This window comes from Scatophagus argus, chromosome 21, assembly GCF_020382885.2.
Source record: "Scatophagus argus isolate fScaArg1 chromosome 21, fScaArg1.pri, whole genome shotgun sequence".
NCBI classification, from domain to species: Eukaryota; Metazoa; Chordata; class Actinopteri; family Scatophagidae; genus Scatophagus; species Scatophagus argus.
This window is the reverse complement of record NC_058513.1, coordinates 20,030,149-20,042,212: the sequence shown is the minus strand read 5'-3', so window position 1 is coordinate 20,042,212 and position 12,064 is coordinate 20,030,149. Positions and strand designations below refer to the sequence as shown.

The following is a 12,064-nucleotide window of genomic DNA, read 5'->3' as shown; positions in this document are numbered from 1 at the left end:
ACCACCTTCCTAGCCCAAGTTATTCCAGTAAAAGGAGGATGGCAAATTTTGCCATCCTGCTTTTATCCCCTTAGTCTACCCTAACCCTAACCCTAACCCTACCCCTAACCCTAACCCTAACCCTAACCCTAACCCTAACCCTAACCCTACCCTAACCCTAACCCTAACCCTGCTTTTATCCCCTTAGTCTAACCCTAACCCTAACCCTTATGGGGGGACAGGCTAATCTTAATTCCTAACCCCTAACCCTAACCCTAACCCTAAGTGGCATATTTTCACCCGCACTAACACTATAACCCTAATGGAGCATCCTCTAAGAACCAAGTGCAAAACAGCATGCTAACCCTAACCCTAACACACACACAGACACACACAGACTCACACACACACACAAAGACGCACACTCACAAAGAGACACGCACACACAGAGACACACAATCTCATACACACACACACACTCAGCCATAGAAACAAACCACGATTTGGAATTTGCCGTATCTCCGGAATTGTATGTCGTACAAACTCGTGGCCACATTTGGGGGGGTAGGACTTGGTTTCATCTCTCTACCACCTTCCTAGCCCAAGTTATTCCAGTAAAAGCAGGATGGCAAATTTTGCCATCCTGCTTTTATCCCCTTAGTCTACCCTAACCCTAACCCTAACCCTACCCCTAACCCTAACCCTAACCCTAACCCTAACCCTAACCCTAACCCTAACCCTAACCCTACCCTAACCCTAACCCTAACCCTGCTTTTATCCCCTTAGTCTAACCCTAACCCTAACCCTTATGGGGGGACAGGCTAATCTTAATTCCTAACCCCTAACCCTAACCCTAACCCTAAGTGGCATATTTTCACCCGCACTAACACTATAACCCTAATGGAGCATCCTCTAAGAACCAAGTGCAAAACAGCATGCTAACCCTAACCCTAACACACACACAGACACACACAGACACACACACACACACACAGACGCACACTCACAAAGAGACACGCACACACAGAGACACACAATCTCATACACACACACACACTCAGCCATAGAAACAAACCACGATTTGGAATTTGCCGTATCTCCGGAATTGTATGTCGTACAAACTCGTGGCCACATTTGGGGGGGTAGGACTTGGTTTCATCTCTCTACCACCTTCCTAGCCCAAGTTATTCCAGTAAAAGCAGGATGGCAAATTTTGCCATCCTGCTTTTATCCCCTTAGTCTACCCTAACCCTAACCCTAACCCTACCCCTAACCCTAACCCTAACCCTAACCCTAACCCTAACCCTAACCCTAACCCTACCCTAACCCTAACCCTAACCCTGCTTTTATCCCCTTAGTCTAACCCTAACCCTAACCCTTATGGGGGGACAGGCTAATCTTAATTCCTAACCCCTAACCCTAACCCTAACCCTAAGTGGCATATTTTCACCCGCACTAACACTATAACCCTAATGGAGCATCCTCTAAGAACCAAGTGCAAAACAGCATGCTAACCCTAACCCTAACACACACACAGACACACACAGACTCACACACACACACAAAGACGCACACTCACAAAGAGACACGCACACACAGAGACACACAATCTCATACACACACACACACTCAGCCATAGAAACAAACCACGATTTGGAATTTGCCGTATCTCCGGAATTGTATGTCGTACAAACTCGTGGCCACATTTGGGGGGGTAGGACTTGGTTTCATCTCTCTACCACCTTCCTAGCCCAAGTTATTCCAGTAAAAGGAAGATGGCAAAATTTGCCATCCTGCTTTTATCCCCTTAGTCTACCCTAACCCTAACCCTAACCCTACCCCTAACCCTAACCCTAACCCTAACCCTAACCCTAACCCTAACCCTAACCCTACCCTAACCCTAACCCTAACCCTGCTTTTATCCCCTTAGTCTAACCCTAACCCTAACCCTTATGGGGGGACAGGCTAATCTTAATTCCTAACCCCTAACCCTAACCCTAACCCTAAGTGGCATATTTTCACCCGCACTAACACTATAACCCTAATGGAGCATCCTCTAAGAACCAAGTGCAAAACAGCATGCTAACCCTAACCCTAACACACACACAGACACACACAGACTCACACACACACACAAAGACACACACTCACAAAGAGACACACACACACAGAGACACACAATCTCATACACACACACACACTCAGCCATAGAAACAAACCACGATTTGGAATTTGCCGTATCTCCGGAATTGTATGTCGTACAAACTCGTGGCCACATTTGGGGGGGTAGGACTTGGTTTCATCTCTCTACCACCTTCCTAGCCCAAGTTATTCCAGTAAAAGGAGGATGGCAAATTTTGCCATCCTGCTTTTATCCCCTTAGTCTACCCTAACCCTAACCCTAACCCTACCCCTAACCCTAACCCTAACCCTAACCCTAACCCTAACCCTAACCCTAACCCTAACCCTACCCTAACCCTAACCCTAACCCTGCTTTTATCCCCTTAGTCTAACCCTAACCCTAACCCTTATGGGGGGACAGGCTAATCTTAATTCCTAACCCCTAACCCTAACCCTAACCCTAAGTGGCATATTTTCACCCGCACTAACACTATAACCCTAATGGAGCATCCTCTAAGAACCAAGTGCAAAACAGCATGCTAACCCTAACCCTAACACACACACAGACGCACACAGACTCACACACACACACAAAGACGCACACTCACAAAGAGACACGCACACACAGAGACACACAATCTCATACACACACACACACTCAGCCATAGAAACAAACCACGATTTGGAATTTGCCGTATCTCCGGAATTGTATGTCGTACAAACTCGTGGCCACATTTGGGGGGGTAGGACTTGGTTTCATCTCTCTACCACCTTCCTAGCCCAAGTTATTCCAGTAAAAGCAGGATGGCAAATTTTGCCATCCTGCTTTTATCCCCTTAGTCTACCCTAACCCTAACCCTAACCCTACCCCTAACCCTAACCCTAACCCTAACCCTAACCCTAACCCTAACCCTACCCTAACCCTAACCCTAACCCTGCTTTTATCCCCTTAGTCTAACCCTAACCCTAACCCTTATGGGGGGACAGGCTAATCTTAATTCCTAACCCCTAACCCTAACCCTAACCCTAAGTGGCATATTTTCACCCGCACTAACACTATAACCCTAATGGAGCATCCTCTAAGAACCAAGTGCAAAACAGCATGCTAACCCTAACCCTAACACACACACAGACACACACAGACTCACACACACACACAAAGACGCACACTCACAAAGAGACACGCACACACAGAGACACACAATCTCATACACACACACACACTCAGCCATAGAAACAAACCACGATTTGGAATTTGCCGTATCTCCGGAATTGTATGTCGTACAAACTCGTGGCCACATTTGGGGGGGTAGGACTTGGTTTCATCTCTCTACCACCTTCCTAGCCCAAGTTATTCCAGTAAAAGGAGGATGGCAAAATTTGCCATCCTGCTTTTATCCCCTTAGTCTACCCTAACCCTAACCCTAACCCTACCCCTAACCCTAACCCTAACCCTAACCCTAACCCTAACCCTAACCCTAACCCTAACCCTAACCCTACCCTAACCCTAACCCTAACCCTGCTTTTATCCCCTTAGTCTAACCCTAACCCTAACCCTTATGGGGGGACAGGCTAATCTTAATTCCTAACCCCTAACCCTAACCCTAACCCTAAGTGGCATATTTTCACCCGCACTAACACTATAACCCTAATGGAGCATCCTCTAAGAACCAAGTGCAAAACAGCATGCTAACCCTAACCCTAACACACACACAGACACACACAGACTCACACACACACACAAAGACGCACACTCACAAAGAGACACGCACACACAGAGACACACAATCTCATACACACACACACACTCAGCCATAGAAACAAACCACGATTTGGAATTTGCCGTATCTCCGGAATTGTATGTCGTACAAACTCGTGGCCACATTTGGGGGGGTAGGACTTGGTTTCATCTCTCTACCACCTTCCTAGCCCAAGTTATTCCAGTAAAAGGAGGATGGCAAATTTTGCCATCCTGCTTTTATCCCCTTAGTCTACCCTAACCCTAACCCTAACCCTAACCCTAACCCTAACCCTAACCCTAACCCTAACCCTAACCCTACCCTAACCCTAACCCTAACCCTGCTTTTATCCCCTTAGTCTAACCCTAACCCTAACCCTTATGGGGGGACAGGCTAATCTTAATTCCTAACCCCTAACCCTAACCCTAACCCTAAGTGGCATATTTTCACCCGCACTAACACTATAACCCTAATGGAGCATCCTCTAAGAACCAAGTGCAAAACAGCATGCTAACCCTAACCCTAACACACACACAGACACACACAGACTCACACACACACACAAAGACGCACACTCACAAAGAGACACGCACACACAGAGACACACAATCTCATACACACACACACACTCAGCCATAGAAACAAACCACGATTTGGAATTTGCCGTATCTCCGGAATTGTATGTCGTACAAACTCGTGGCCACATTTGGGGGGGTAGGACTTGGTTTCATCTCTCTACCACCTTCCTAGCCCAAGTTATTCCAGTAAAAGGAGGATGGCAAATTTTGCCATCCTGCTTTTATCCCCTTAGTCTACCCTAACCCTAACCCTAACCCTAACCCTAACCCTAACCCTAACCCTAACCCTAACCCTACCCTAACCCTAACCCTAACCCTGCTTTTATCCCCTTAGTCTAACCCTAACCCTAACCCTTATGGGGGGACAGGCTAATCTTAATTCCTAACCCCTAACCCTAACCCTAACCCTAAGTGGCATATTTTCACCCGCACTAACACTATAACCCTAATGGAGCATCCTCTAAGAACCAAGTGCAAAACAGCATGCTAACCCTAACCCTAACACACACACAGACACACACAGACTCACACACACACACAAAGACGCACACTCACAAAGAGACACGCACACACAGAGACACACAATCTCATACACACACACACACTCAGCCATAGAAACAAACCACGATTTGGAATTTGCCGTATCTCCGGAATTGTATGTCGTACAAACTCGTGGCCACATTTGGGGGGGTAGGACTTGGTTTCATCTCTCTACCACCTTCCTAGCCCAAGTTATTCCAGTAAAAGGAGGATGGCAAATTTTGCCATCCTGCTTTTATCCCCTTAGTCTACCCTAACCCTAACCCTAACCCTACCCCTAACCCTAACCCTAACCCTAACCCTAACCCTAACCCTAACCCTAACCCTAACCCTACCCTAACCCTAACCCTAACCCTGCTTTTATCCCCTTAGTCTAACCCTAACCCTAACCCTTATGGGGGGACAGGCTAATCTTAATTCCTAACCCCTAACCCTAACCCTAACCCTAAGTGGCATATTTTCACCCGCACTAACACTATAACCCTAATGGAGCATCCTCTAAGAACCAAGTGCAAAACAGCATGCTAACCCTAACCCTAACACACACACAGACACACACAGACTCACACACACACACAAAGACGCACACTCACAAAGAGACACGCACACACAGAGACACACAATCTCATACACACACACACACTCAGCCATAGAAACAAACCACGATTTGGAATTTGCCGTATCTCCGGAATTGTATGTCGTACAAACTCGTGGCCACATTTGGGGGGGTAGGACTTGGTTTCATCTCTCTACCACCTTCCTAGCCCAAGTTATTCCAGTAAAAGGAGGATGGCAAATTTTGCCATCCTGCTTTTATCCCCTTAGTCTAACCCTAACCCTAACCCTGCTTTTATCCCCTTAGTCTAACCCTAACCCTAACCCTAAGTGGCATATTTTCACCCGCACTAACACTATAACCCTAATGGAGCATCCTCTAAGAACCAAGTGCAAAACAGCATGCTAACCCTAACCCTAACACACACACAGACACACACAGACTCACACACACACACAAAGACGCACACTCACAAAGAGACACGCACACACAGAGACACACAATCTCATACACACACACACACTCAGCCATAGAAACAAACCACGATTTGGAATTTGCCGTATCTCCGGAATTGTATGTCGTACAAACTCGTGGCCACATTTGGGGGGGTAGGACTTGGTTTCATCTCTCTACCACCTTCCTAGCCCAAGTTATTCCAGTAAAAGGAGGATGGCAAATTTTGCCATCCTGCTTTTATCCCCTTAGTCTAACCCTAACCCTAACCCTTATGGGGGGACAGGCTAATCTTAATTCCTAACCCCTAACCCTAACCCTAACCCTAAGTGGCATATTTTCACCCGCACTAACACTATAACCCTAATGGAGCATCCTCTAAGAACCAAGTGCAAAACAGCATGCTAACCCTAACCCTAACACACACACAGACACACACAGACTCACACACACACACAAAGACGCACACTCACAAAGAGACACGCACACACAGAGACACACAATCTCATACACACACACACACTCAGCCATAGAAACAAACCACGATTTGGAATTTGCCGTATCTCCGGAATTGTATGTCGTACAAACTCGTGGCCACATTTGGGGGGGTAGGACTTGGTTTCATCTCTCTACCACCTTCCTAGCCCAAGTTATTCCAGTAAAAGGAGGATGGCAAATTTTGCCATCCTGCTTTTATCCCCTTAGTCTACCCTAACCCTAACCCTAACCCTATGGCAAATTTTGCCATCCTGCTTTTATCCCCTTAGTCCTAACCCTAACCCTAACCCTAAGTGGTATATTTTCACCCGCACTAACACTAACCCTAATCCTAATCTAATCTAATCTAATTAGGGGAAATCTTACCACGGGCCAAATTTTCAAAATGGTCGTAGAGAGACGGCGTTTGCACAGAAATGTTTCTCTTGGCCTCCTGATTCTCAAAATTCCCCTCCTTCCAACTTTTTGCATTTTCACTTAAACTCAATTTTTAAATTCCCCTAAGGTTTCTCGGCTTGGAAACCATCACCACATTTTTTCTAATTTTTTTCCGCATTTTTTGATACCAATTTTATCAAGATCCGACAACATGTAATGCCGACGCCACCACCAGGTGTCACCCTAATTCCAAAATTCCAAATTCCAAATTCCAACTTCTAGCTTCCAACTTCCGAAATCAGACATCACCTTGAAAGTTGCATTCCCACTTGATGACAATGTATATCAGCACCCAAATTCCAACTTCCAAAATCAGATTCCGGCTTGATGATGATGTATACCAGCACCCAAATTCCAGCTTCCAAAATCAGATGTCATCTTGAAAGGTGGATTCCAGCTTGATAATGATTATTATTATCATTTTAACTTCTTCATTTTTTATATTTCGATTATTATTTATTATCATTTTAATTTATTGTTATTATTATTATTTTCTATTTTTTGTTTTTTAAGATTTTGTGTAGTGACCAGGAGAGAGAAAAATCTGCAATCAAATTTCTTGTATGGTCACACGTACTTGACAAATAAAGATGATTCTGATTCTGACGATGTATTCCAGCCCCCATATCCAACTTACAACTCTGCACTTCACCTGATGAGGTGGATTCCTGCTTCCTTCCTTGATATACCAGCACCCAAAGTCCACCTTCCAAAATCAGATGTCACCTTGAAAGGTGGAATCCAGCTTGATGACGATGTATACCAGCACCCATATCCAACTTCCAATATCGGATATCACCTTGAAAAGTGGATTCCAGCTTGATGATGATGCATAAAAGCACACATATCCAACTTATAACTCTGCACTTCACCCGATAAGGTGGATTCCAGCTTCCTTCCTTGATATACCAGCACCCAAATTCCAACTTCCAAAATCAGATGTCACCTTGAAAGGTGGATTCCAGCTTGATGATGATGTATACCAGCCCCCATATCCAACTTACAACTCTGCACTTCACCTGATAAGGTGGATTCCAGCTTCCTTCCTTGATATACCAGCACCCAAATTCCAACTTCCAAATTCCAACTTCCAAATTCCAACTTCCAAATTCCAACTTCCAACTTCCAAAATCAGACGTCACCTTGAAAAGTGGATTCCAGCTTGATGATGATGCATAAAAACACACATATCCAACATATAACTCTGCACTTCACCCGATAAGGTAGATTCCAGCTTCCTTCCTTGATATACCAGCACCCAAATTCCAACTTCCAAAATCAGATGTCACCTTGAAAGGTGGATTCCAGCTTGATGATGATGCATAAAAACACACATATCCAACATATAACTCTGCACTTCACCCGATAAGGTGGATTCCAGCTTCCTTCCTTGATATACCAGCACCCAAATTCCAACTTCCAAAATCAGATGTCACCTTGAAAGGTGGATTCCAGCTTGATGATGATGTATACCAGCCCCCATACCCAATTACAATTCTGCACTTCACCTGATAAGGTGGATTCCAGCTTCCTTCCTTGATATACCAGCACCCAAATTCCAACTTCCAAATTCCAACTTTCAGCTTCCAACTTCCAAAATCAGACGTCACCTTGAAAGTAGGATTCCGGCTTGATGATGATGTATACCAGCACCCAAATTCCAGCTTCCAAAATCAGATGTCATCTGGAAAGGTGGATTCCAGCTTCCTTCCTTGATATACCAGCACCCAAATTCCAACTTCCAAAATCAGATGTCACCTTGAAAGGTGGATTCCAGCTTGATGATGATGTATACCAGCACTCATATTCATCTTAAACTCTGTATTTCACCTGATAAAATGGATTCCAGCTCCCTTCCCTGATATACCAGCACCCAAATTCCAACTTCCAAAATCAGACGTCACCTGTATGGCTGAACAGGCAGCCAAAACCTTGCTTAGTAAACCTTAAGTCGGGTGGGGGAAGGGCAAATTCTGAATTTCATACGCTTTAACGTCTACAGATAAAGGGGACTACATGACTGGAAATAGGGAAAGATGGGGATCAGATCATTTTTGCATGTCTGTCAGGATGGAGAGAGGAGAGTTTCACAAAGTGAAGGCTCAGCAGCAGCTTAGTGAGTCCATCGCAAAACTCTACTTTTACCAGATGCTGAAAGCAGTCCAGGTGAGACAGACCATAGTATTATGGTTGTTATTGTTCCCAGAACACTGGAAATACGGAAAGATGGGGATCGGATTATTTTTGCGTGTCTGTCTGTCAGGATGGAGAGGGCAGAGTTCCACAAAGTGAAGGCTCATCAGCAGCTTACTGAGTCCATTGCAAAACTCCACTTTTACCAGATGCTGGGAGCAGTCCAGGTGAGAAAGACTATGGTATTATGGTTGCTATTGTGCCCAGAATTCTTGTGTCCACTGTATGTAACTCTGTGTGTGTGTGTGCAATACCTCCATAGGAACAGGATCATCCACAGACTGCTGAAACCTGGCATGATGAGCTGCTGTTATATCAGCTCATACTCTTGTGTACATTGTACTTTTGAAAAATAAAGAGATTCTAATATAACTGTGTGTGTGATTGCAGTATCTTCACATTAATGGGATCATGCAAGGAGACCTGAAATCTGAGAAAATCCTGCTGTCCTCACCGGACCATATCTCCCTAAAAACACTGATGTCCCATTTCCCATGTCTCTAGGACATACCTGGGAACTAAGACCAAATACATGGAAGTGGATTTTTGAAGTAAACATGTACATACATATCCCAAGGCAGCTAGAGGCACCAAATTCGATACATATATATTCCAGGCCATTCTGAGTCGATTGGTCTTGGTCCCATGTCTCTAAGACGTACCTGAGGGCTAAGACCATGTACTTGGAAGTGGAACTTGGAAGCATGCATATACCCTGTCCCGAGGCAGCTAGAGGCACCAAATTCGATACACATCTCTTTCAGGCCATTCTGAGTTGAATGGTCTTGGTCCCATGTCTCTAGGACATACCTGAGGATACGACAATGTACTTGGAAGTGGAACTTGGAAGCATGCATATACCCTGTCCCGAGGCAGCTAGAGGCACCAAATTCGATACACATCTCTTTCAGGCCATTCTGAGTCGAATGGTCTTGGTCCCATGTCTCTAGGACATACCTGAGGATACGACAATGTACCTGGAAGCGGAATTTGGAAGCATGCATATACCCTGTCCCGAGACAGCTAGAGGCACCAAATTCGATACACATATGTTTCAGGCCATTCTGAGTCGATGGGTCTTGGTCCCATGTCTCTAGGACATACCTGAGGTCTAAGACCATGTACTTGGAAGTGGAACTTGGAAGCACGCATATACCCTGTCCCGAGGCAGGTAGAGGCACCAAATTCGATACACATATGTTTCAGGCCTTTCTGAGTCGAATGGTCTTGGTCCCATGTCTCTAGGACATACCTGAGGATACGACAATGTACTTGGAAGTGGAACTTGGAAGCATGCATATACCCTGTCCCGAGGCAGCTAGAGGCACCAAATTCGATACACATCTCTTTCAGGCCATTCTGAGTCGAATGGTCTTGGTCCCATGTCTCTAGGACATACCTGAGGATACGACAATGTACCTGGAAGCGGAATTTGGAAGCATGCATATACCCTGTCCCGAGGCAGCTAGAGGCACCAAATTCGATACACATATGTTTCAGGCCTTTCTGAGTCGAATGGTCTTGGTCCCATGTCTCTAGGACATACCTGAGGTCTAAGACCATGTACTTGGAAGTGGAACTTGGAAGCATGCATATACCCTGTCCCGAGGCAGCTAGAGGTACCAAATTCGATACACATATGTTTCAGGCCTTTCTGAGTCGAATGGTCTTGGTCCCATGTCTCTAGGACATACCTGAGGACTACGACAATGTACCTGGAAGCGGAATTTGGAAGCATGCATATACCCTGTCCCGAGGCAGCTAGAGGCACCAAATTCAATACACATATGTTTCAGGCCTTTCTGAGTCGAATGGTCTTGGTCCCATGTCTCTAGGACATACCTGAGGACTACGACAGTGTACCTGGAAGTGGACATTTCCTGGATATCCATTTGAAAGAGGGAGCAATAGGGAAAAGAGTGATTTGCAAATCCAAGTGGAAAGGCAATCAAGACCACCCAGAGTGACTGGAAAGCATAACAAAAAACACCAGGCATGACAGATATTAGTCAAAATTTTCATCAAAATTCCAATTTATAATCTATGGCCAATGCAATAGATGAAAATTTGGAATCTGGAAGTTCCAAATTCTCATCTACGGCGTGGGCCATAGATGAAAATTTGGAAATTCCAGATTCTCATCTATGACCCACGCCGTAGATGAGAATTTGGAACTTCCAGATTCCAGATTCCCATCTTCCAAAATCAGACTTCACCTTGAGAAGTGGAATCGATGAATGCTTTTCCTTTAGATGGAAATCAACACAGACCTGTAATGTCTTTGATGTTATCATCTGCTGATATACTTGAAACATTTCCTGGATATCCATTTGAAGGAGGGAGCAATGGGGAAAAGAGTTTTGGGGTGATTTGCAAATCCAAGTGGAAAGGCAATCAAGACCACCCAGAGTGATTGGAAACACGACAGAGTGAAAGCCACCACTTCAGTAATACTTAAACTTCTGTTTGTCCCTGGATTCAGTCCCCAACTCCAAAATACATAGGTCTTTCAATTCGCTCAGGATTCTCATCTACAGGCATCACAATGCTAGAGAATTTGGAAGGATTTACTACCTTTGCAACTCATCATTACATATAGCAAGAGTGATGATTGATGCATCATTCATCAAGCTTCCATTTCTAATTTGAATCTGCCCATTACCTCCCATGTCTTTGAAATAAGAACCTTTAAGTGACTAACCTAACATAATAAATATATGAACGATATTAGTCAACATTTTGATTAACATTCCAATTTATAATCTATGGCCAACGCCGTAGATGAGAATCTGGAAATTCCAGATTCCAAATTCTCATCTATTGCATTGGCTGTAGATGAAAATTTGGAAATTCCAGATTCTGTAGATGAAAATTTGGAAATTCCAGATTCTCATCTACGGTCAATGCCATAGATGAGAATTTGGAATCTGGAATTTCCATATTCTCATCTACGGCATTGGCCATAGATG

The 12,064-nt window shown here is 44.7% G+C and overlaps 1 long non-coding RNA gene across 1 annotated transcript; it reads left to right on the top strand.

Moving 5' to 3' along the window:
- Nucleotides 1-9,218: 9,218 nt before the first annotated feature.
- LOC124053251 lies at nt 9,219-9,467 on the top strand. The gene is made up of 2 exons (XR_006842119.1): nt 9,219-9,262; nt 9,358-9,467. It is a non-coding gene; the product is annotated as an uncharacterized LOC124053251 (long non-coding RNA).
- Nucleotides 9,468-12,064: the final 2,597 nt, after the last annotated feature.